The 27,097-nt window shown below is 44.7% G+C and overlaps 1 pseudogene; it reads right to left on the minus strand.

Annotated features, from left to right (window-relative positions):
* Positions 1-15,358: 15,358 nt before the first annotated feature.
* LOC116973866 lies at positions 15,359-15,538 on the minus strand (annotated as a pseudogene).
* Between the last annotated feature and the right edge of the window lie 11,559 nt (positions 15,539-27,097).

Genomic DNA, 27,097 nt, shown 5'->3' on the forward strand with positions numbered 1-27,097 from the left:
TGTTGTGCTCAGTTTTGATCACCTTGCTATTGGAAAGATTTTGTTAAGCTGGAAAGAGTGCAGAGCAGATTTATGAGCATGTTCCTTGGAGTTGAGGGCCTGAGCTATATGGAGAGGTTAAGCAGGATCGGGCTTTATTACTTCGAGCCCAGGAGGATGAGGGGCGACCTCGTAGAGGTGAATAAAACAACAAGGGGAATAAATTAGGTAAGTGCATATTATTTTACCCAGAATAGGGTAATCAGTGGAAATAGCTTTAAGGTGAGAGGGGAAAGATTTAATAGGATTCCGAGAGGCAGCTTTTTCATACAAAAGGTGGTGGATATATGGAATGAGTTGCCAGAGAAGGTAATTGAGGCAGGTACTATAACTAAATTTAAAAGACATTACAAAGGTAAATGGATAGGAAATGTTTCGAGGGATACAGGTCAAATGTGGGCAGGTGGGACGAGTATAGATGGGGCATGTTGGTCAGCATTCGGAAGCTTGACTTCTATGGTATTCGTTCCAACACGAAACGATGGATTTCCAGTTTCCTGACAAAACGTCTTCAGCGTGTGTGTGTGTGAACGGAAAGAGCTCCAATTGACATCCAGTGTTGAGTGGTACACCCCAGGGCACAGTACTTGGCCCACACCTATTTTTGCTTTACATAAATGACATCCATGAAAAAGTCGCAAGTACGACCAGACTTTTCGCTGATGATTGTTTGCTGTACCGTCCAATTAAGTCAGCTGATGATGAAGATGCTCTCCAAAAGGATCTCGATACCATGGTTGAGTGGTCACAACAATGGGGCATGCAGTTCAACCCTTCCAAATGTGAAACTATGCGTGTCACCAGAAAGAGGAATCCAGGCGAAACATCTTACAATATACTTGGTGCCACCCTTGAAGAATCCTAACAAACCAATTATCTTGGCATCAAATTGCAGAATGATCTGCGTTGGAATGGTCAGACTCATCATGCAACAGTGAAAGCAACAGGTGTCCTAAACTTTCTGAGGCGCAACTTTCATCAATGTTCAACTTCTGTCAAGGAGAAGCTATACTTCACCCTCGTTAGACCTCATTTGGACTACGCAGTTGCAGCATGGGACCCATACACAAATAAAAACATTTCTTCCATCGAACGTGTCCAAAGACAGGCAGCTCGATTTGTTACTAACACCTATGAGAGAGAAGTGAGTGTCACCAAACTTCTGAATTCTCTGGGGTGGAACCCTCTCCAAGACAGACGTGAAGCTCACCGTTTGACCTGTTTTTACAAAATGTTAAATGGTCAGCTGGACATAGACTACAAGACCTACGCCAAACCCAAACCAATTAGGAGCAGACGAGGGCATTCGATCCAATTTGTGATCCCAGCTACAAAGACAGATGTGTACAGCAATTCGTTCTTCCCCCGCACAATTAAAGCGTGGAATAATCTCCACCCAACTATAGTTACCCAACCAGATGCAACTAAATTTAAAGTAGCTCTTTCTTCCCAATAACCCTTTCTGGCTTAAGCCCTCCCTTCACCACCTCCAGTTTAAATTCCATTTGGAATATTTTGGAGGACCAAGAAACCAAGAAACAAGCATGGGCAAGTTGGGCTGAAGGGTCTGTTCCATGCGGCATGATTCTATGACTATAACTCTTGTCCAATCAAGTTCAAGTTCACATTCATTGTCACATGCACCAATTAAGGTACAGTGATATTTGAGTTACCATACAGCCATACAAGTAAAAATAACCAAAAAGAATTTAACATAAACACTCATCACAGTGGAATCAGCATTCTTCACTGTGATGGAAGCCAATAAAGTTCAGTCATCTTCCTCCTTTGTTCACCTGTGGTCGGGGCCTTGAACCCTCCACAGTCGCAGCTACAGATGTTCAGGCCCTCTCGCCGGGATGATCGAAACTCCGACGTCGGGACGGATCGGAACACACACCGCAGCTTGGAGTTCCCGAATCGGCCTTTACTAATCAAGAATCTGTCAATCTCTGCTTTAAAAATACCCAATGACTTGGCCCCAACACTGGCGATCCTCAGAAAAGGATCCCATCGCCCGTTCCGCGATGGTAAGTCCGCGCCGCACCTGCTGCTTGAAGCTCTGGGCACCGCGGTCTCCGGTCTGGAAAGGCTGCACCAAAACAGTTGTTGGGGGGGGGGGGGGGGGGGGGCGAAGTTGCGACACAGAAAAAAGTTGCATCTCCGTCGAGGTAAGTAACTGAAAACGGTTTCCCCCTATTCATCAGACATCCCCCTCACATCAGACATACCGAGAAACATTAAAACATACATTTAGACACTGCAAAAATAACAAAAAAAGTCAAAAAAACACACGAGCTGCTGACGATGCTTTTGAATCTTGGCTACTGCTTCAATATGCTATTCCTGGACAAGTTTCTGGTGATATTTACTCCTAGGAGCTTGAAGCTTTAAGCCATCTCTACATCGGCCCTATCAATGTATGTGCATCGCTTTGCTTCCTGACGTTGACGGTCAGGAACACACTATTTGCAAATAATTCTCCCATTTTGTTTTTCCTTCGACTGAATGAATGTTTCCATATTTGGTGTATATTCAATTAATTTAATTAGTTTCAGTTCTTAATTTAACAACACTTTACACACAGGCTTTTTGCTGCAAGTGTTTTCTTGAACTTGCCTGGACCACCTGGGGTGTTATAATTGCAAACAAGTATTCATTCTGCTCTAAGGCAGACAGAAAATGCTGGAGTAACTCAGTGGAACAGGCTGCATCTCTGGAGAGAAGGAATGGGTGACGTTTCAGGTCGAGACCCTTCTTCAGACTATAATGTCCATTCTGCTCTCTTCACTTCACCTCCCACTGACAGTATGTTCTCAATATTTTTGTGAACTGTTCGATTTCTAATTATTATTGTCAACTGGGAAAATTGTCAAAACTCAGCAGTCTGAAGAAGGATCCCGACCTAATGCAACGCCATCCATTCCTTCCGCAGATGCTGCCTGACCCGCTGAGTTACTCCAGCACTTTGGTTTGGCTCAAGATCCTAGCATCTTCAGTCCATTGAGTATCATAAACACATAAGGTCATAAGTGATAGGAGCAGAATTAGACCATTCAGCCCATCTAGTCTGCTCCGCAATTCAATCATGGCTGATCTATCTCTCCCTCCTAACCCCATTCTCCTGCCTTATCCCCATAACCCCTGACACCCTTACTAATCGAGAATCTATCTATCTCTGCTTTAAAAATATCCATTGACTCTGTTAAATGGCTTGAAATGTCAGCCGGTACTGGGGCGTAGCTTTTTAAAATACTGAACAGCGTGGAACCAGGCCCTTCGGCTCAACTTGCCCACTTTGTGTTTGGCTCAAAATGCCCCATCTACACTAGTCCCACCTGCCCGTGCTTGACTCACATCCCTCTAAACTTAACCTATCCACGTACCACTCCAAATGTAATGCTTGAATGGCGGAGTAGACTAGATGGGCCAAATGTCTCTTAAACGTTATGATAGCACCTGTCTCAACTACCTCCTCCGGCAGCTCGTTCCATACACCCACCACCCTTTGTGTAAAAATGTTGCCCCTCAGGTTCGTATTAAGTCTTTTCCCCTTCAGCTTAAACCTATGTCCTCTGGTTCTCTATTCCTCTACTCTAAAAGACTCTTGTGCATTTACCTGATCTATTCATAGAAACATAGAAAATAGGTGCAGGAGTAGGCCATTCGGCCCTTCGAGCCTGCACCGCCATTCAATATGATCATGGCTGATCATCCAACTCAGTATCCCATCCCTGCCTTCTCTCTATACCCCCTGATCCCTTTAGCCACAAGGGCCACATCTAACTCCCTCTTAAATATAGCCAATGAACTGGACTCAACTACCTTCTGTGGCAGAGAATTCCACAGATTCACCACTCTCTGTGTAAAAAATGATTTTCTCATCTCGGTCCTAAAAGAATTCCCTCTTATCCTTAAACTGTGACCCCTAGTTCTGGACTTCCCCAACATCGGGAATAATCTTCCTGCATCTAGCCTGTCCAACCCCTTAAGAATTTTGTAAGTTTCTATAAGATCCCCCCTCAATCTTCCAAATTCTAGCGTGTACAAGCCGAGTCTATCCAGTCTTTCTTCATATGAAAGTCCTGCCATCCCAGGAATCAGTCTGGTGAACCTTCTCTGTACTCCCTCTATGGCAAGAATGTCTTTCCTCAGATTAGGAGACCAAAACTGTACGCAATACTCCAGGTGTGGTCTCACCAAGACCCTGTACAACTGCAGTAGAACCTCCCTGCTCTTATACTCAAATCCTTTTGCTATGAATGCTAACATACCATTTGCTTTCTTCACTGCCTGCTGCACCTGCATGCCTACTTTCAATGACTGGTGTACCATGACACCCAGGTCTCGTTGCATCTCCCCTTTTCCTAATCGGCCACCATTCAGATAATAGTCTACTTTCCTGTTTTTGCCACCAAAGTGGATAACCTCACATTTATCCACATTATACTGCATCTGCCATGCATTTGCCCACTTACCCAACCTATCCAAGTCACTTTGCAGCCTCCTAGCATCCTCCTCACAGCTAACACTGCCCCCCCAGCTTCGTGTCATCCACAAACTTGGAGATGTTGCATTCAATTCCCTCATCCAGATCATTAATATATATTGTAAATAGCTGGGGTCCCAGCACTGAGCCTTGCGGTACCCCACTAGTCACTGCCTGCCATTGTGAAAAGGACCCGTTTACTCCTACTCTTTGCTTCCTGTCTGCCAGCCAGTTCTCTATCCACATCCATACTGAACCCCCAATACCGTGTGCTTTAAGTTTGCATATTAATCTCTTATGTGGGACCTTGTCGAAAGCCTTCTGAAAGTCCAGATATAACACATCCACTGGTTCTCCCTTATCCACTCTACTAGTTACATCCTCGAAAAATTCTATAAGATTCGTCAGACATGATTTACCTTTCATAAATCCATGCTGACTTTGTCCAATGAATTCACCACTTTCCAAATGTGCTGCTATCCCATCTTTAATAACTGACTCCAGAATTTTCCCCACCACTGATGTTAGACTAACTGGTCTGTAATCCCACGTTTTCTCTCTCCCTCCCTTTTTAAAAAGTGGGGTTACATTAGCTACCCTCCAGTCCTCAGGAACTACTCCAGAATCTAAAGAGTTTTGAAAAATTATCACTAATGCATCCACTATTTCTGCGGCTACTTCCTTAAGTACTCTGGGATGCAACTTATCTGGCCCTGGGGATTTATCGGCCTTTAATCCATTCAATTTACCTAACACCACTTCCCGGCTAACCTGGATTTCACTCAGTTCCTCCATCTCATTTAACCCCCGGTCCCTTGCTATTTCCGGCAGATTATTTATGTCTTCCTTAGTGAAGACAGAACCAAAGTAGTTATTCAATTGGTCTGCCATGATCAATTCGCCTGTTTCTGACTGCAAGGGACCTACATTTGTTTTAACTAATCTTTTCCTCTTCACATATCTATAAAAACTTTTGCAGTCAGTTTTTATGTTCCCAGCCAGTTTTCTTTCATAATCTATATTCCCTTTCCAATTTAAGCCTTTTGTCCTCCTCTGCTGGACTCTGAATTTCTCCCAGTCCTCTGGTAGGCTGCTTTTCATGGACTTTTCTGCCTCTCATGATCTTGTACACCTCTACTTGTGCATATGACAATAAACTCGACTTGATCTAATCTGGTTTAAAGATAGTGCGTGGAAACACGTGCTTCGGCCCACAGAATCCACGCTGACCGATCACCCATTCACACGAGTTCTGTTATATCAAGTTCAAGTGAGTTTTATTGTCATGTGTCCCTGTATAGGACAATTAAATTCTTGCTTTGCTTAAGCACACAGAAAATAGTAGGTATTTACTACAAAACAGATAAATGTGTCCATATACCATGATATAAATATATACACACATGAATAAATAAACTGGTAGTGCAAATAACAGAAAGTGGTTGCTAATAATCAGAGTTTTGTCCGAGCCAGGTTTAATAGCCTGATGGCTGAGGGGAAGTAGCTATTCCTGAACCTGGTTGTTGCCGTCTTCAGGCTCCTGTACCTTCTACCTGAAGGTAGCAGGGAGATGAGTGTGTGGCCAGGATGGTATGGGTCTTTGATGATACTGCCAGCCTTTTTGAGGCAGCGACTGCGATAAATCCCCTCGATGGAAGGAAGGTCAGAGCCGATGATGGACTGGGCAGTGTTTACTACTTTTTGTAGTCTTTTCCTCTCCAGGGCGCTCAAATTGCCGAACCAAGCCACGATGCAACCGGTCAGTATGCTCTCGACTGTGCACCTGTAGAAGTTAGAGAGAGTCTTCCTTGACAATCCGACTCTCCGTAATCTTCTCAGGAAGTAGAGGCGCTGATGAGCTTTTTTGATAATTGCGTTAGTGTTCTCGGACCAGGAAAGATCTTCAGAGATGTGCACCCCCAGGAATTTGAAGTTCTTGACCCTTTCAACCATCGACCCGTTGATATAAATGGGGCTGTGGGTCCCCCTCCTACTCCTTCCAAAGTCCACAATCAGTTCCTTGGTTTTGCTGGTGTTGAGGGCCAGGTTATTGCGCTGGCACCATATGGACAGTTGCTCGATCTCTCTTCTGTACTCTGACTCATCCCCATCAGTGATACGCCCCACAATAGTGGTGTCGTCAGCGAACTTGATGATGGAGTTCGCACTGTGGTTCGCTACGCAGTCATGGGTATAGAGTGAGTACAGCAGGGGGCTGAGCACGCAGCCTTGAGGTGCTCCCGTGCTGATTGTTATTGAGGCTGACACATTTCCACCAATACGAACAGACTGTGGTCTGTGGACGAGGAAGTCGAGGATCCAGTTGCAGAGGGATGCGCAGAGACCCAGTTCTGCGAGTTTGGTAACCAGTTTGGAGGGGATGATTGTGTTAAATGCCGAGCTGTAATCAATGAATAACAGCCTGACATATGAGTTTTTGTTGTCCAAGTGGTCCAGTGCGGAGTGGAGGGCTAGCGAGATCGCATCCACCGTTGATCTGTTGTGGCGGTACGCGAACTGCAGTGGGTCCAGGTTTTTGTCGATGTAGGAGTTGATTTGCTCCATGATCAACCTCTCAAAGCACTTCATCACCACCGGCGTTAGTGCCACTGGTCGATAGTCATTGAGGCACGTCACCTTACTCTTCTTGGGCACCGGTATAATTGATGCCCTTTTAAAGCAGGTGGGGACCTCAGACCTCAGAAGTGAGAGGTTGAAAATGTCCGTAAAAACTCCCGCCAGTTGGTCCGCACAGGTTTTTAGAACACGGCCGGGTATACCATCAGGACCAGGTGCTTTTCGGGGGTTCACCCCTCTGAAGGATTTCCTGACATCGGCCTCTGTGACTGAGACTGAAATGCCATCACAGCGAATGGGGGATCGGGAAGGCACATCAGTATTCTCCCTGTCAAAGCGTGCGTAAAACGCATTGAGCTCGTCAGGGAGTGATGTTACACCGGCATTCGAGCTGCCTCCTGGTTTTGCCTTGTAGGAGGTGATTCTTTCTTTGCCTTGTAGGAGGTATATATCTTTCTCTTTCACTCTAGGGGCAATTCACAGAGGTCAATCAAGCTACAAACCTGCACGTCTTTGAGATGTAGGAGGAAACTGGAGGAAACCCACAAGGTCATGGGGAGAACCTGCAATCTCTACACAGGCAGCACCCGAGGTCAAACTCAAACCCGGATTTCTGGTGCTGTGAGGCAGCAGCTCTATCAGCTTTGTCACTCTACCACGCAGAGTTAAAATCAACCCTCTGGGGGTTTTGCTAAACACACAATGATAATAGAAACACAATGAACTGCAGATGCTGGGATCTTGAGCAAAACACAAAGTGTTGGACTAGGTGGGTCAGGCAGCATCTGCGGAGGGAATGGATGGCGTTGCTTTGGGTTGGGACCCTTCTTCAGACTGCTGAGTTGACAATTTTCTCAGTTGACAACAATAGTTAAAAATCGAACAGTTCACAATCTACCGGAAACCAAAACAAAAATATTGAAAACATACTGACAGAGGGAGGCACAATAGGGCAGCAGTAGAGCTGCTGCCTCACAGCACCAGAGACCCGGGTTTGATCCTGACTACCGGTGCTGTCTGCACGGAGTTTGTACCTTCTCACTGTGACCGCATGGCTTTTCACCGGGTGATCCGGTTTCCTCCCACACTACAAAGACGTGGCCTTTCTTGACGTCCTCTGAGCGAGGGCTATATGTATACATGTATGTAGTTTGTTTGTTTATACTATTCTTATAACAAATGTAAAGCACTTTGGCCAACGAGAGTTGTTTTTTAAATGTGCTATATAAATAAATGTGACTTGACTTGACTTGGCTAGTGTAGAACCAATTGGATACGGGCCTAACGCAGGCAGGTGCAACATATAATGGTCGGTGTGGGTAAGTCGGGCTGAAGGGCATGTTTCCATGCTGTTTCCACGCTATGACCTTATGACTCTAAGAATTCAGCTTCCACAGTCAAAATGACTTCAGTTCCTTTGTCCATCATCTTTAAGAGGAAAATGTCTGACCAGATGCTGGGAATGTTGAGAACCTTGCTAGGGGAATACATCTGTAAGTTACCCGGCAGCTATTTTGTTCTGCAATCAACAATGTTTTTGTCTCCGATCTGTAAAAGATCATGAAAATCTTCTCTCCGACTGTGTGTTGGTTTCCTTTTCAATTTATAATAGATTTGAATTGAGGGTTTCTGCTGGCAAGAATGGTGCATTTAGTTGATCAGGGATTCACCCTCACTGCCAATGTCTTGCCTGTTTAATTGGGTGAGAAATTATAATTATTTTTTATTCATTTTTCCTAATGTATTCATTGGCTCTGTTTTCCGCTGAACAAAAGCTATTACGGTTCATTCTCATTTGTTTGGATTCCAGGATGGTAGCTAGATTCAGTACTTCTACACACGAGCCGAACATCTGTCTCCAGCTCATCAGCATTATAAAGCTGGTGGGTTGAACAGGTGATTGTTGATACAGCATGAAAACGTCTGGCAAATCTGCTGTGGGGTGTTTGGTTGCAAGGGAGCATGCCTCGCATGCAAAGTTGGATGCAAGGTCCAAAAACCACAGCTGGAGTTGACATTCAGGCTGTTGTCGGAAGTTTTGAAAATTATAAGGAAGGTTTAGTTTAGTTTAGTTTAAAGATACATCGTGGAAACAGGCCCTTCGGCCCACCGGGTCTGCGCCGACCAGCGATCCACGCACATTAACACTATCCTACACACACTCGGGAAAATGTTACACTGATACCAAGCCAATTAACCTGCAAACCTGTAAGTCTTTAGAACGTGGGAAACCGAAGATCTTGGAGAAAACCCATGTGGTCACGGGGAGAATGTCCAAACTCCGTACAGACAGCACCTGTAGCTGCGCCACCATGCCACTGTATATATTTGTTATACAAATGGGAAAAATGGCATACTAAGTAACAGGGAGCATAAGGTTGAAGATAACTCTGGGGAAATATAATGATGAAAATTTACAAAGATATTGATCTATGATGCCTTATTTCAAATATGTAGAATACACAAGTATACATTGTGCTTTGTGAATATAAAAATGAAGTGGGTGCTGTGAATCTTTGAAACACTTTGGGTTCTCTCAAAGTGTTTCTGTGCGTACTGTTTAGACCTTCAATAAACAGATTTGTTCAAGAGACTTACCGCTGATCTTTAGTTTAATTTAGTTTAGTTTTGAGATACAGCATGGAAGCAGGCCCTTCGACCCATTGAATTTGCGCCGACCAGCAATCACCCCATACACTAGCATTATCCCACAAACTGGAGATAATTTACAATTTTTACTGAAGCCAATTAACCTACAAACGTGTACATGTTTGGAGTGTGGGAGGAAACCGGAGCACCCGGAGAAAACCCACGTGGTCACAGGAAGAATGTTCAAACTCCGTACAGACAGCACCCATAGTCAGATTCAAACCCGGGTCCCTGGCGCTGTAAGGCAGCAACTCCACCGCTCCGCCCTTGATTCACAAGATGCTACATTTTGTGTCTTTCCCTATCTGAGCTGAGCCCCAAGTAAACCCAGATTCAGGCTACAGGCGAAACACAAAATTCCTACCAACAAGGCAATGGCAGAATCTTAATACTTTGTGCAAATGTTGGCAACAAATCTAGAGATTATGTCGTAAAGCTGTAACTCTTGGGTAATTCTTCGAAATCAGCTCACCGTTTTATGATACTAATGAATTAAATCCGACTGATAAAAGTGCAAACGACCAGAGAGAAAGCAAAAAACTTGCTGGAACGAGGAATGCAAGACTGTGGTCCAGTGTACCTAATGTCCTTGCGCTGGTTTTGTCTGAAGCATAACAGATACAAATGTGCAATTTAAATGTAAATTGGTAAATGCGATGACATGGTGCTTTGCATTGCGTATGGGACAATGCTACTCTTTTGACTGTGACTTGTATAAAATGAGGAGTTTTAAATGAAAAATGTGGCAACAAGTTGAAATTCAGATGAATGGAGAATTGTAAATATTAGCTTGTTTTATCTGTTTTGTGCAGTCTGTATATATTATATTCCCTGGTACAATAGTGAATCAAATAACCAATAGTAGGCCCTTTGAATATCCCCATCCCGAGGGAAAGCAAATTCCTGTCTTTGAGTAGCAAAGCTTGAAATTCCTTATTTACAAAAAAAAATACCAAGCGATAAATGTTATTGTTTAGATTTGACAGGTTAAATGAGTTACTCAAGATTTCAATTACATTCTCAGCTCAGGATTGCCTGAAAGCTGAGTCTCACGTTGCGAGTTGACACAAGAGGTACCCCGAGTGAAAGACTCGTGGTTGTGTACGAGATACCAAGTGAAAGATCAAGAGTTTAACCGAGATCCCACGGATAGACGGCAGTTTTCTGTTTACTTGTCATTTCTGCGATGTTCCAATTTCGTCTCCCGAGTTAACAAGTTTCCGTCCCGTTAATCTTGAGCAAACATTGTCTACCGACATGTTGTAAAATCATCACATGGTACAAATGATGTGATGGGTTTTTTTACACACTATAAAAATCCTCCCTTGGTTAAATTGGCTCATTTGGAGACATGTCTGCAAGAAGGCTTTTGGAGTCCAGGATGGTGATGTTTTTTATTCAAGCGCTGTATGCAGCAGCCATTTGTGTGATGTGAGGACGCTTGTGTGAAGGCAGAAGGGAGAGAGTAAAAAGGACTTTGTGCCATCTTCCCTTTCCATCTGCGTCTGAGGATTTTTCCAACACAGCTACCTGGGAGGCAATCTGCAGATTTCCTAACTCACTGTTTCCCTGCTCCAAGGAGCCCACAGGCAGTGTTGACTTCTCCTGTGGCATCTCCTGTTGCCTCTCCTCCTGCCTCTCCTGCTGCTTCTCCTCCTCCTCCTGTATGACAAAAGCCTTATTGGCAGGTTTTCTGTAAGGCTCTGCTCTTCCCTTTCGTTGTGCTTTTCTTGGAGCCATCTCTACCAGTCTTCCTCTCAAAAAGATTCACCAGCAATGAGGTGAAACGCCCTCGATTGACCCAGGTCACGTGGTGATATTGAAATCACCTTTTTTTACTCACCTTTTATTTTCCTCTGTGCAGCTGCCGGGTTCACCGTGCCCAGGACTTCCCACGGTAGACGCAAGAGTCACTAAGGTAAACGCACGGGACACTACGTTATTACAACGAGTTAAAATGTTTCAATTCTTAACCACAAGAGTAAAATTGACTCGTGGAAAATTTTAAACATGTTTGATTTTTTGCAAGAGTTGACAAGTTTCACGAGTACCTGCCGTTAGCGCCAAGTCTCTAAGTTGCGTCCACGAGTTCCGTACGTTAATCGTACGTTATTATCACGAGTTTTAACTCGGGGTACCTCTTGTGTCAACTCGCAACGTGAGACTCAGCTATGAGGCAGGATGATATTCCTGCAAGTGATGCTTAGTTGGAAATGGTTTATTGCAGATGGAAGGGAAGGAAAGTTTTCCTTACACGTGATGGATAAATGGTCTGGATTTTGTACTGTAATCAATAGCAAACAAACCGTCTTTTCTGTTCACTTACTGATGGCAGAACAGAACTTTCATGGGCTTTCAGTCTGTTTTGTCAGTTCAGTTCAGTTCAGTTTAGTTTAGTTTGTTTAGTTTAAGTGATGGAGTCAAAGAGTACAGACACAGGCTGCACTAGCCACTAGCCTACACTAGTCTCACCTGCCTGCATTTGGCCCATAACTCTCAAAATCATTCCTATTAGCATGGTGCAGCATGGAAACAGGCCAATAGACAATAGACAATAGGTGCAGGAGGAGGCCATTTGGCCCTTCGAACCAGCACCGCCATTCAATGTGATCATGGCTGATCATCCACAATCAGTACCCCGTTCCTGCCTTTTCCCCATATCCCCTGACTCCGCTATCTTTAAGAGCCCTATCTAGCTCTCTCTTGAAAGTATCCAGAGAACCGGCCTCCACTGCCCTCACTTGCCGAACTTCCTAAGCCTTCTGAGAAAGTTGTGGCATTGGCGTGCTTTCTTGGCCAATGCTTTGATGTAGCTAGTCCTGGACAAATTGAAGGTGATATTTTCTCCTTAAACCTATGCATCTTAAAGCTGTGCCTTCTAGTATTTGATATTTCCATCATGGGAAGTGGGTTCTGATTGTCTACCTTATCGGAGGGCCGCTGTGAAACCGAGGTCAGAGCCCCGCGGGTCGGAGCCTCTCAGGTCAAAGCCCGGGCCTTGTGGGTCAGAGTCTTGCCCTCGCGGGCCGTAGCCTCGATGGTCGACGAAGACCACGACCAACGGTCCCTGGGTCTGCGGAACCCACGGCAGGGGTGTGGGTTGGCGCCACGCAGGCGTCTGGAGAGGACCTGGCAGCAATGGGGGAGAGGTCGGTGCAGTAGTGACGATGGCGACGGACGAGGATGGACCATGTGGCAGTGAGGACGCCGCTGCCGAGGGAAGGAACAAAGGAGGACCCGGCGTGGGGGCGCCACCATGAGGACGGGAAGAACAATGGGGACCTGGTGCGAGGGTACTTTATAACTTTGTTAGTGCTCTTTATGGGTGACTATTTGCATACCTTGGGTATGCAAGGAAAACATTTCACTGTGACATGTCACAATAGGCAAGAGGCGCAGGAGTAGGCCCTTCGGCCCTTTGAGCCAGCACCGCCATTCACTGTGATCATGGCTGATCATCCACATTCAGTACCCCATTCCTGCCTTCTCATCATATCCCCTGACGCCGCTATCTTTAAGAGCTCTATCTAACTCTCTCTTGAAAGTATCCAGAGAATTGGCCTCCACTGCCTTCTGAGGCAGAGAATTCCACAGACTCACAACTCTCTGGGTGAAAAAGTTTTTCCTCATCTCCATTCTAAATGGCCTACCCCTTATTCTTAAACTGTGGCCCCTGTTTCTCTTAATAATCTTATATGTTTCAATAACATTCTTAATGTCCTTCCTCAAATTTGGAGACCAAAACTGCATACAATACTCCAGGTGTGGTCTCACTTGGGCCCTGTACAACTGCAGAAGGACCTATTTGCTCCAATACTCAACTCCTCTTGTTATGAAGGACAACAGGCCATTAGCTTTCTTCACTGCCTGCTGTACCTGCATGCTTACTTTCAGTGACTGATGAACAAGGACCCCCAGACCTCTTTGTACTTCCCCTTTTCCCAACTTGACACAACAGATAATAATCTGCCATCCTGTTTTTGCCACCATAGTGGTTAACCTCACATTTATCCACATTAAACGGCGTCTGCCATACATCTGCCCACTCACCCAACCTGTCCAAGTCACCCTGCATCCTCATAGCATCCTCCTCACAGTTCACACTGCCACCCAGCTTTGTGTCATCTGCAAATTTGCTTATGCTACTTTGAATCCCTTCATCTAAATTATTGATGTATATTGTAAATAGCTGCGGTCCCAGCACCGAGCCTTGTGGTACCCCACTAGTCACTGCCTGTCATTCTGAAAGGGACCCGTTAATCCCTACTCTTCGTTTCCCTTCAACCAGTTTGCCAATACCGATCTACATGAGGCCTACCTGCCTGTGTTTGGCCCATATTCCACTAAACCTTTCCCATCAGCATGTTGCAGCATGGAAACAGGCCCTTCAGCCTACAAAGTTCACGCCAACCATGGATCACCCGTTCACACTAGTTCTAGGTTACCCCACTTTCTCATCCACTCCCTGCACACTAGGGACAATTTCCAGAAGCCAATTCATCTGCAAACTCACATGTCACGGGGAGAACGAGCAAACTCCACACAGAGACAGCACCCGAGGTCAGGATCGAACCCGGGGTTTCTGCCGCTGTGAGGCAGCTGCTCTACCAGCTGCGGTGCTGTGCTACCTCTTTAAACAAGGATCTGCGGTGATTCAGGCTGTGTCATTCAACATGGAGCTCATTGCTGGGGACCTGCAGTGTACGTTCGATGGGAAAATAATTATGTGGCTTTACAATCAATTCCATTGAACTCTCTGTAATGGACCGGGCAGAGTCTAAAGCAGGAGGTGCAGATATAAATCACCTTCTGCAAAGAAAGGGACTTAAAACAAAAGGTAAGAGAGAGGATGGTTAAAGGCAATTATTATAATGCCGATACTAATTACATTCCAAAGAAATTATACTCCATGTTTCTAAAATTAAATTTTCAGGTTGTTTGGATGTAAGTGTGATTAATTATGCCATTAATAATTGATGTACTCTTTCAAACATCAGCCTTTGTTGGATAACATGGTTAAGGGACTAACCAAACTTAAAGTCTGCCTTCAGTGCTGTGTATTTTGGTCTCAGGTTCTTCTGTTTAGTTTAGTTTAGAGATACAGCGTGGAAACAGGCCCTTTGGCCCACCGTGTCCACGCCCACCATCGATCACCCATACACTAGTTCTATGTTATCCCACTTTCGCATCTTCATACACCGGGGCAATTTACAGATTAGCCAATCAACCTACCAACGTGCATGTTTTTTGGATGTGGGAGGAAACCGGATCACCCGGAGAAAACCCGCGCGGTCACAGGGAGAATGTATAAAACTCTGCACAGATAGTACCCATAGTCAGGATGGGACCCAGGTCTCTGGCACTGTGAGGCAGCAACTTATTTTAGTTTAGTTTAGTTTAGTGATACAGTGTGGAAACAGGCCCTTCTGCCCGCCGAATCCATGCTGACCAGAGATCACGTACACAAGTTCTATCCTGCACACCAGGGACAATTTACAGAAGCCAATTAGCCTGCAAACCTGGAAGTCTTTGGAGTGTGGAGGAAACCGGACCACCCGGAGAAAACCCACGTGGTCACAGGACCGAACCCGGGTTTCTGGCGCTGTGAGGTAGCGGCTCTACTGCTGTGCCACCGTGCTGCCCCAAGATGGAGCAAGCCCCTATCTACCTGTTCAAAAAATCCATTTAATCAATTTAAAATCCTAGATAAGGGACCTACCAGCTATTAAACTGATAAGAACCTGATGCTACACCTGATCATAGACAAACAGCCAGTTACACAGTTTATGAAGAGGCAGGATGAAATTAGACAGCAACATTTAGATCCTTGCTTTTATGGACTCCCAAAAATTACTGTGCATTGCACCCTGCAACAATAGTGCACTCTGTGGGTTTTATACATAACACAAAATTGTAAGATAGAGAAGATCAAAAAAGGACAATAAAATGCCGAGAGAGAAAGTGAGAGATGATTTACAAGGAACACCAGACGATGGCTTATGCAAAAAGACAGAACATGTTGGAGTAACTCAGTGGGTCAGACATCATCTCTGGAGAACACGGATAGGCGACGTTTTGGGACTGGACCCTTCTTAGAAACATAGAAACATAGAAATTAGGTGCAAGAGTAGGCCATTCGGCCCTTCGAGCCTGCACCGCCATTCAATATGATCATGGCTGATCATCCAACTCAGTATCCCGTACCTGCCTTCTCTCCATACCCTCTGATCCCCTTAGCCACAAGGGCCACATCTAACTCCCTCTTAAATATAACCAATGAACTGGCCTCGACTACCCTCTGTGGCAGGGAGTTCCAGAGATTCACCACTCTCTGTGTGAAAAAAGTTCTTCTCATCTCGGTTTCTTCAGACTGATTGTAGAGAGGGGGGAGGATGAAAGTGGTAGAGAGGAGGGGCAGGATATAATCTGGCAGGTAATGCAGGCAAGGAGAGGTGGGGGGTGGGGGGGTTTGATAATGCAGATGACTGAACGACGGCTGGAGATGAAAAGACAGAAGGTGTGAGACAAATGGATTGAAAAGTTGTGAATTGTGAAGCTAGAAAGAGGAATGTAGGTGGAGGGGGAGAAATAGGCATGAGCCCAGGTGGAGCACAGGAGGGGGAGGGGGGTGGGGAAGGGAACGGGGAATGGGTTAGGGAGGAAGAAGGGAGAGGGGAAAGGGTTTGTAGTTACCTAAAACTGGAGAATTCACTGTTCATACCGTTAGGTTGTAAGCTGCCCAAGTAGAATATGAGTTGCTGTTCCTCCAGTTTGCATGTGGCCTCACTCTGACAGTAGAGGAGGCCCAGGACAGAAAGGTCAGTGTGGGTACACAAAATTGCTGGGGAAACTCAGCGGGTGCAGCAGCATCTATGGAGCGAAGGAAATAGGCGACGTTTCGGGCCGAAACCCTTCTTCAGAGGTCAGTGTGGGATTGGGATGGGGAGTTTAAATGGTTAGCAACCGGAAGATCCCGCAGGCCTTGGCGGACCGAGCGCAAGTGTTCGGCATTAAATGAAATTAATTTGTTTTATGGAATCTGCAATCCTATCTTCCAACACACCAGAGGGATGATTTAATGCTATTGTAAAATTATCATTTCAAACAGTACCAACTATTACTCTGATTACATCGATGCAAAATGAAGTTGCTGCAACAGTCATGATTAAAAAAAAGAAACCGCTTTTGAATATAGTTAAGCCAACCAATTTAAAAGCCCACAGCAAGATGACTGTGGATGGTTGGCAGAAAGCAGTGACCAATTGCTTCAGGGGAGATGAAATGATATATGACAATGGTAACTAAACAAAGACATTGTAAAGAGACATACCACACATCCTGTAACTATTTTTTTTTGTATTGGGAATACAACGAAGAAAGATATAGAATTCTGGAGTAACTCAGCGGGTCAGGCAGCATCTCTGGAGAAAAGGAATAGGTAACATTTTGTGTAGTGACCCTTCTTCAGATTGCACAATGTAAATGTGTTTACTCTTGTGGAATTTCAAGGGGTAGGACATCCAATCTCACTGACCAACTAGCCTCATTTGCCTCCATTCTGCCAATGTCACAGAGTTGTTTTGCTTACTTTGGTTCTCATCCATAGTTCATAGGAGTCATAGGAGCAGAATTAGGCCATTCGGCCCATCGAGTCTACTCCGCCATGGTTGATCTATCTTTCCCTCTCAACCCCATTTTCCTGCCTTCTCCCCATTACCCCGACACCCACTTTAAAAATACCCAATGACTAGGTTTCCACTGCCGTCTGTGCCAATGAATCCCACAGATTCTCCACTCTCTGACTAAAGAAATTCCTGCTCATCTCCTTCCTAAAAAAAAAATCCTTCAATTTTGAGGCTGCCCTCTGGTCCGAGACTTCCCCACTAGTGGAAACATCCTCTGCACATCCACTTTATTCAGGCCTTTCACCAGTCAGTAAGTTCCAATAATAGTTCCCATCAATTATAAAAAGGAATGAAATGACGCATTAGGTGCAGACATGTGTCTCCTGCCAGGCAGACCTAATTTGAAACTCCCCCTCATCTCCTTTTGAAAGGTGCATCCTTTTATTCTGAGGCAGTGCCCTCTGGTCCTAGACTCTCCCACTGGTGGAAGCATCCATAATCATCCAGCCTCATCACCTTCCAAGAATTCACATTTCTTCCAAGTCCAGCTCCCCGCTCTCATTTCAGCTTCTTCACCACTCGTCCCCCAGGAGTACTTCATACGTTCTAGGAGCAGAATTAGGCCTTTTCGGCCCATCAAGTCGACTCCGCCATCCAATCGTGGCTGATCTAACTCTTCCCCTTATCCCCATTCACCTGCCTTTTCCCCATAACACCTGACTCCCATACTAATCAAGAATCCATCAATCTCCGCCTTAAAAATATTCACCACTCTCTGAATAAAGAACTGGAGTGAACTTGATATCGGTTGCAAGCAGTGAGTGAAGACAGTTGGGCAGTGAGCTTGGGTTGTAGTGCATCAGGAGTCACAAGGATGTAGGCAGCCAGTCAGGACCACCATGTAGAAACATAGACATAGAAACATAGAAAATAGGTGCAGGAGTAGGTCATTCGGCCCTTCGAGCCTGCACCGCCATTCTAGGATCTAGACACCCACTACAGCAGCCTTCTACAGTACATTTATACCACCACCATCGTAGGGATTTACTGGAGTAGCAGGCAGCATCATCAAAGACCCACAGCACCCTGGCCACACTCTCATTTCACTCCTGCCATCGGGGAGAAGGTACAGGAGCCTAAAACATGTAACGTCCAGGTTCAGGAGCAGCTTCTTCCCTACAGCCATCTGACAATTAAACACTACAATCTCCAAATAAACTCTGAACTACATAGACTTGGGGGTAATGGTTTTGTCTTTTTGCACTATTATCATTTATTTACTTGTTTATAAATGTATGGCATATATATATACATACAGTGTATATATATATATATATATATATATATATATATATATATATATATACTGAATTTTTTGTTCATTATATCATTTACAAAGTACCATCTTTACATATTCTGTTGCACTGCTGCAAGTAAGAATGTCATTGTTCTGTCTGGGACAGATGACAATTGTCAAGTCTTCTAATATTTTTGCAGTTTCCCCGCTTGAAAGGGATTTGATTTATCTACCCCGAAATGATGAACTGGATTCACTCAGACCAAACACTTCTTTTCCACCTTTTATTTTCTCCTTCTTTTATTTTGGCAGATTAGTTTTTATCAGTTTAGGTCTTTATCAGGTGAAAAACCGGCTGCCAATCGGGTCTGTAGAAAAATCAGTCCTGCTTGCCTTTTCTGGCTCTCGCGGCAGTCTTTTCGGACAGTCTTTTTGATTTACTGCTGGATTCACTGCTCGTAAGTTTCTTGTCTCTCCTTCACTGGCTTCTGGTGCTCTGTGCCCTTTTGATCCCCAGGCAGAACTCGGCAGGCTGGGGTTCCGCCCACTTTAATCACTGTCTCGTGATTTCAATTGTAGCCTTTCTCTGCTCGCAAGTTTCTTGCATTTCAGTTTGACTTGACACCTCCCACTCGATCTTCCAATGGAACCACTTGGGAGATCGACGCTTTAAAGTCAAACTTTGAATGGGGGTTTGAACTTAGTCACCTGATGCATTTTTGTCTTGTTCTTCTACTGGAAGTAAGACAACTCCCCAGACTTTGAGTTTTACCCTCTTCTTGACGTCATCGTGTACGTGGTAGGGTCCAAAGAGGTCTACTGTTGTAAACTCAAAAGGAGCAGCAGGTTCAGTTCTTTCAGGCGGCAGATCACTCATTACTTGTTGACATTTCTTTGCTTTTGCTTTCTTGCAGATTATGCAGTGATCAACAACTTTTTGAGCAATTCTCCTTCCTTTTATGACCCAAGCCTTTTTTCTCATTTTAAGCAAGGTCCCAGCCACTCCGTCATGACTCTCCCTGTGAGCCTCCCGAGCTAGCAGCATGGACACCCAGGCATCAACGGGTAGGATGGGAACAGCAACTTTATCCTCTTCAAAGCTCTGCACTCTGCCACCACAAACCATCAGCCCAGAATCTTGGTCTTTATAGGCTACCAGTCGATCTGTTGTGGTGCTTGGGAAAGTTGTGCCCAATTGCGCAGCACAAAAAATGTCTTTTAGAGCATTTTCTCGTTCTCTTACTGTAATGACTCCTGTCAAAGAGATGGCCTCCCACTTTGGATTGTTTAGGGCTTTCCACAAGATGATACCACTTCTCCACTTGAATTTGACTGTGTAGCTCAAATACTTCTTTAAACGTGAGGCGAACACTGCTCCACACATCTCTGCTTTAACAGCGTCTCCTCTGTGGTCCAAGGGAGTTAACTTGGCCTTGGATTCCACAAGTCTGACAATTGGGCCATGGTCTGAATCCCATCTCACGTACATCACTGCCCCGTAGGTGTGCTCACTTCTGTCAGAAAAGGTGATTCCCAAGGGTTCAGTTGCGGAGCAAGAGGGAGTCAGTGCCCTGACGAACTTGACTTTTCCAAGTTGTTCGTACTCTTCAAAGAGCTTAATTGCATCCTCCCTGAGTCCATCTGAGAGTGCCATGTCCCATGTGTCTCTGACCGAACAGCTTCCCTCTTTTGCTTCTTGGAAAGCTCTGCGTACTAGAATCGCTCCCTTTTGCTTAACAGGAGCCACTGTGCCGATGGGGTCATATAGCCCTGCTACCTGGCTGAGAAGCTCTCTTCTTGTTAGGGGATTTGGCGTCTGAGTTTTGATTTGCTCTTGTAGAAGGCTTTGACCAAGCCGCATCTTTTTCTTTCTCTTGGAGAAATTGATTCCCACCATAACGTGGAGCATGTCCTCTTCAACAATGTAGCCCAGACCAAGTGCCTTGTTATCATCACCATGCATTTGGTTTGGTAGGATCATGCTTTTTGTTTTGCTTTTCTTTAAAGCATCATTGTCCTCCTTCCTCCCACTTTGGCCAGACAGGACCCAAGGCTTGAGCTCAAACCCACCAGCTTTTAGGATTCGTTCCACATTTGCTGTGATGATTCTCAACTGGTCGAGGCTGTTGTGAGATGTGAGGATGTCGTCAACATAGCTGTCTTTCTGGAGTACTTGCTGCTCATCCTTGAGGTGGGTAAAAGAAGGAAGATTAGCAGTCTCACGCATTGCCAACTGTGCAATGCACCCCGCAGGTTTGTCTCCGATGTTCACTCTTGTGATAGCATACTCTCCCAGCTCCTCGTCCTCGGAATCTCGCCAGAGGAATCTGTGTAAGTGTACTTCACGGTCCTCCAACCAGACTGAGTTATACATCTTCTTTATGTCTCCCAGAGCAGCATAGATTCCGCCTCTGAATCTGAGGAGGACGGCGCGAATTTGGTTGAGGACGTCTGGACCTTTCATCAGCAAATCATTTAAGCTGACACCATTGCACTTTTGGCTGCTGTTCCACACTAGTCTCACTGGGGTTGTGACAGAGTGGGGGTTTGGAGCAATAAGGTGACTCACATACCACACTGGTCCCTTCCAGTTTGCAATCATGTCTTCGGACAATTTGATTGCAGCCTTTCGGTCCACCATGTCGTGCACCTGAGCTGTGTAGGCACTTTTCCATTCAGGTTCTCTGGATAGCTGCCTCTCCGTCCTGAGAAATGTGGCTTCCACTGTCCTTTTATTATTTGGTAGAGAAGCTGGGTCTTCCAACCAAGAATAGCTAGCATGCCAATGTGGGTCTTTACTGTGACGGTCTCCTGTTACGTAGGTGAGGCCTTCCCTTACCACTTCGAGCTCTCTCTCTTCAGCAAGAGTCATTTCTTTTCCGCCTGGCTGGCAGTTTCCACAGCGGCAACCCCCGCACTTTGGCTCGCATGCTGCTCCAATGCTATCCCACTTCCACCAATCCAAGAAGTCCCGATTGGCGGTTGATGTGCGTGACTTCTGAACTTTGACGGCGACCTGTCCGTTTGGTGAAAGTTCCTCAGGGACTGGGGCAGTGAGCTCCTCATACTTTAAAGCAGCTGCTCTCATTGATCTTGTGAAGTGTGTTTTGGACATGTGGGCTGACATGGTAAGCTTCTCAAACAGCTCAGGATGACAACCTCCAACAGTCTTTCCCAGTGGTCCATCCCACAGAATGAGATCTCCAACAGTTCTAATCCTCTGAGGCGCTAGCTGACCTTCTCTATGGCTTATGAGCAAATGTATCTCTTTTGGTCTCACAAGTTCCTCAAGTGGGACGTCTGGAAAGAACTTTTGCAGCTGCTGTGGTGTCACATGTTTGTGAACATCTGCGATGCTGTCCAATCCATAACAAACTAACTGGTGCGACTTGAGTGTGCCCTTGGGAGTCTTCACTCGAATCTTTAGAAGGTAGCGCCTCGTCTCGACGTGGACCTTCATCCCCCCAACTCCATGGACGATAAGCGTGATGTCTTCACTCCTAAGGTTCAGTCTACTCGCAGCCTTGTGAGTTATGTAGTTGGTATCTGAAGCCAAGTCAATTAATGTCCCAACCTTTTGTCCAGCATTTGCTACGACCTCCAGAAGCATCAAAATCACTGGATGCTCTTGCAGTCCACCTTCCTTTAGGAGGCTTGGCTGATGCTTTGCAGTGTTGAAGGCTCTTGATGCAGTGTTGGAGAACACATCTCGGCATTGTTTTGCCAACTCTGGTGGAAGTTTGCTGAAAAACTCCTCTTGGTCCACTGTATATTTCTTTTTGCTTTTATCTTCCTCTGGACCAAATTTACTCCTTCTCTGATCCACACTGCTTTTCCTCATCTCATAATTGGGGCACAGATAAAAATGATGCTCAGGATTCTGTTCATCCTTGCAGATTTGATTTTTACACAGATATGCAGGTTTGCAGTATGAACCATCATCATGGACTTCAAGACACTTTTTGCATGCTCCCAACTTCTTTACTGCAGCTCTTTTCTCTGTCAGCTTTAGCCCTCGAAACTGCTTGCAGAAGTACAGCTTCCTTTTATGCTTTATGTCACCACAGACTACACAACTTGTGTGGTCATTTTCTGACTTGGTAGACTTGGTTCTGGCATGTCTTGGTTCAGTCCGAGTTTCCTTTCTACTCGGCTCCTCGTCCCTCAGTTGCTCGAGCTGTTCGTATATGCTCTCCTGCTCTTTGAGAAATGACAAGAGACTGTCAAACCGTTTCTCTGGTGCCACACCATTCCTCTTGTCAGCTACATAAACCAGCCATTCCTTCTTAAGGGTTTCTGGAAGCTTTGTTTCAATTGATTTTGTCATCAGTGGATTTTTAATAGCGCCTGTGTCTCCGAGATCGCTCAAGTCATTAAGCGCCTTTTCCACAGCTTGAATTAATTCCACTATTTTACGTGGCTGATGTCCTCTGACAGGTGGGATTCTCTGAAGCTCCTCCACTATCTCAATAGCAATAGCTGTTTGATTTCCAAACCGGTTCTCTAGGACACGAAAGATACCATCTGCAGTGTTATAACTTGTGAGGCGGAGGTCTCTTGTAATTTTGTCCTCCAGACTGTCCAGCAATTGAACCTTCTTCACCTCATTTGATCCAGTGGGTTCACCTTGCTTTTGCAGTGCTTCCCAATCCTTCCTCCATCTATAAAAGTCACGCTTGTTTCCAGTAAACTTAGGAAGGGCCGTGGGCTTCAGTCTGATGGCTGGTGAAGGATAATTGAAAGCTTTCGCCGCTTGTGCTAATCCTTCAGCGTCCTTCTTTATTCTTGCCTGTATGAAGTCAGCCTTCCTGGAAACCAGCTTGGGGACGAGAAGCTCGAGTGTTCTTAGGTGTTTCTGGGAGCTCTCTTGCTCATCCAGAGGGACCCAACGTTTCCACCGACTGTACGTCTCCTTTGCAGTCTGTACCAGTTTCTGCAGGTGGTTAAGCATGAATTCGTATGCTTCTTGGTTGCTATTTGATGGTGCGGTGGCAGCAGCAAGTTCACATGCACCATCTGCTGTCTGTAGTGAGGTGGATAATTCAACATTTCCAAAGTTTTCCCATAGAGTGTCCTGGATGAGCCCTTTGACCTCTTTTAGTTTCGACTCACACTCCTTTGCAGTCTTTGCCAGGTTGGCTTTTTGCTGTTCAGTTAACACAGTTTCTTCATCTGCGTCCAGCTCCGCCTCCAGCTCTGCAATGAGTCCAGCCTCCACATCGTCATTGGCTTCCATGACCTTTTCGGCCTCCTGCATGAGTTTGTTGAAATTGTTCCTGAGCTCCTCTTCAGACATTTCTTCATGGTTCCTAATGATGCTGTTAACAAGGCGAGAGAATGCCCGTTTTGCTGTTGTCCTCTTCAGCTTGAGCTACTCAGCTGACTTTCCAGCAACTTCATCAGCCATGATTTATCTTGACATAACTGTCTTTTTTCCAGGTTTCCAGATATCCTGGCCCCGCCCGGTTTTTCACTGTTAAGTCTTCTACTGTTTCCAGATCTCCTGGTCACAGCGGTTTTTCACTGTCAAGTCTTCTAATATTTTTGCAGTTTCCCCGCTTGAAAGGGATTTGATTTATCTACCCCGAAATGATGAACTGGATTCACTCAGACCAAACACTTCTTTTCCACCTTTTATTTTCTCCTTCTTTTATTTTGGCAGATTAGTTTTTATCAGTTTAGGTCTTTATCAGGTGAAAAACCGGCTGCCAATCGGGTCTGTAGAAAAATCAGTCCTGCTTGCCTTTTCTGGCTCTCGCGGCAGTCTTTTCGGACAGTCTTTTTGATTTACTGCTGGATTCACTGCTCGCAAGTTTCTTGTCTCTCCTTCACTGGCTTCTGGTGCTCTGTGCCCTTTTGACCCCCAGGCAGAACTCGGCAGGCTGGGGTTCCGCCCACTTTAATCACTGTCTCGTGATTTCAATTGTAGCCTTTCTCTGCTCGCAAGTTTCTTGCATTTCAGTTTGACTTGACAACAATAAAACCCTCTTGTCGTCTGAACATTCGATTAACCAGTAACATCCTCACATTTGTACTTGACGGCCGGCAACCATTACAATTTGCATCGTGAAACAGGGCGCCACGGTGACGCAGAGGCAGAGTTGCTGCCTCACAGCACCAGAGACCTAACTACGGTTGCTGTCTGTACGGGTTTCGTACGTTGTCCCTGAGACGGCATGGTTTTCTCTGGGTGCTCCGGTTTCCTCCCACGCTCCAAAGACATGCATGTTTGTAGGTAAATTGGCCTCTGTAAAACTGTCGTGGGTGATTGTTGGTCGGCACAGACTAGATGGGCCGAAAGGCCTGTTGCCACTGTGTATCTGTATACCAAACTAAACTGATCCCAATGACGTGCGGGTTTGTAGGTTAATTGCACTCTGTACATTGCCCCTAGTGTGTAGGAAATGGATGCGAAAGAGAGATAACATAGAACTAGTCTGAACGGGTGATCAATGGTTGGTGTGCACACTGGGAGCCAAAGGGCCTGGTTCCATGTTAATAGCCCTGTCCCACGGTACAAGCTCATTCCAAGAGCTCTCCCGAATTTTTTTTTTAAATAAAAAAATCAAACTCGTGGTAAGCCCGGAGAATGAACGTAGCAGGTACATCGGAGCTCGGGGACGTCTCTTAGCGGCTCGTAACGCAAACGGCAGGTAAGCACGGGAAGACTAGTGAAGATTTTACAACATATTGAAAAATGTCCACGAGAGCCCCGAGTACCGACGAGTGGCCATTACCGTATATCTCCAAGTTCGAATCAGGGCAAACTCGGGAGAGCTCTTGGAATGAACTTGTACCGTGGGACAGGGCTTTATGTCTCTAAAACTAAAAACTAAACAAAAACCTTTAGATTTCGAAGAGAAGACTATTATTTTGATTAAAATGTAATGTCTCAACAGACAAAGGAAAATATTTTGCATTTATTAGAGGATATTTCAGTGAAAATCATTTCTATTTTTTTGTTAAACCAGAATATATTTAAATTAACCACCCAGTGAAATATGCTGATCAACATATTGCTATTGATTCCCAAGGTAAATAAACTCAGTGTGTGTCTCTAACAAAGTAATTATCTTGTATGTTTCAGATTCCCAGTCTTACGTACAGTTGCTCATCATAGAAACATGAAATTTCTTCCTATTTGTGGCTGGTATTTGTTTGAAGTAACATTTTATAGAGATTTAATGGTGTTGCGTCTTTTATTAACGAGAAACAAAAGGGACAATTGAAACATTCTCATTAGAAAGAGTTTGAACACACACTGAGATAATTGCGATAATTCTGCACTGTTTTTTGCAATTATGTTCCCTTGTTTGTAATTAATTACCTAATGCTATGTGATGATAACAGGGCCAATAATGTCCTTAAATAGTTAATAATCTTCAAATTATTTTGCAATTGTAAAATGCTTCTCTGCACAGACTAATTAATGGTACTTTAATCTAAAAGTTAATACAATAAAATCAATTTGAATTGTAATAACAGCTATTTATTTTTTTTAAAACAAATCTCAAAAACTTAAAAAGACTTTGAAATTAAGACAAAAATATTTTAATAACTGTGACTTATGATCTAGTTTTTCCAGCATACATTAATTTAAATCTCATGCAAACAAATGACAGATTGAAGATATTTTGAGAAGGAAAATTGTTTAGAGTATTAAGTGTATTCTTTACTTAAGATTTAAGTATGTTTTTTTAAACCTTTAAAGTTTGTTATTAGAAGAGGTACAGTGGGATAATGTGCAACCATTTGCAATTGTTACTAGAATTCATTTATCTGGAGCCCAAACATCACTAGGGTAGAATTTAATTTCAAATAATTAAATAAGATTGCCATTTTTTTTCTTTTGAAAAAAACTTGTCTCAGAAATGCTTAGTGCAAAATTATTGGATTGCTGAAAAATAAACTCTTCTAGTTCACTAATATCTTTTTGGGGTGAAAATTACACAGTCAGGATTACATGTGACTCAAAACTCAATAATGTGGTTGATTCTTAGCTGTTCATGGACAATTAAGTGTGTAGAAAGCAACTGCAGATGCTGGTTTAGTTTAATTTAGAGATACAGTGCAGAAACAGGTATCTGGCCTACCGAGTCGACACCGACCAGCGATCCCTGCACACTAAAACTATCTTACACGCAGTAGGGACACATTTACAATTATATCAAGCCCATTAACCCACAAACCTGTACATCTTTGGAGTGTGGGAGGAAATCGGAGCACCCGGTTTTTCCACTGTGCCACCCGCTGTGGATTACAGCGCCAGTGACCCGGGTTCGATCCTGACTACAGGTGCTGTCTGTACGGAGTTTGTACATACCCCCTGTGTCCATGTGGGTTTTCTCCAGGTGCTCCAGTTTCCACCCAGAGAAAACCCAAGTGGCCACAGGGAGAACGTACAAACTCCTTGCAGACAGC

Source organism: Amblyraja radiata, chromosome 5 (genome assembly GCF_010909765.2).
Source record: "Amblyraja radiata isolate CabotCenter1 chromosome 5, sAmbRad1.1.pri, whole genome shotgun sequence".
NCBI classification, from domain to species: domain Eukaryota; kingdom Metazoa; phylum Chordata; class Chondrichthyes; order Rajiformes; family Rajidae; genus Amblyraja; species Amblyraja radiata.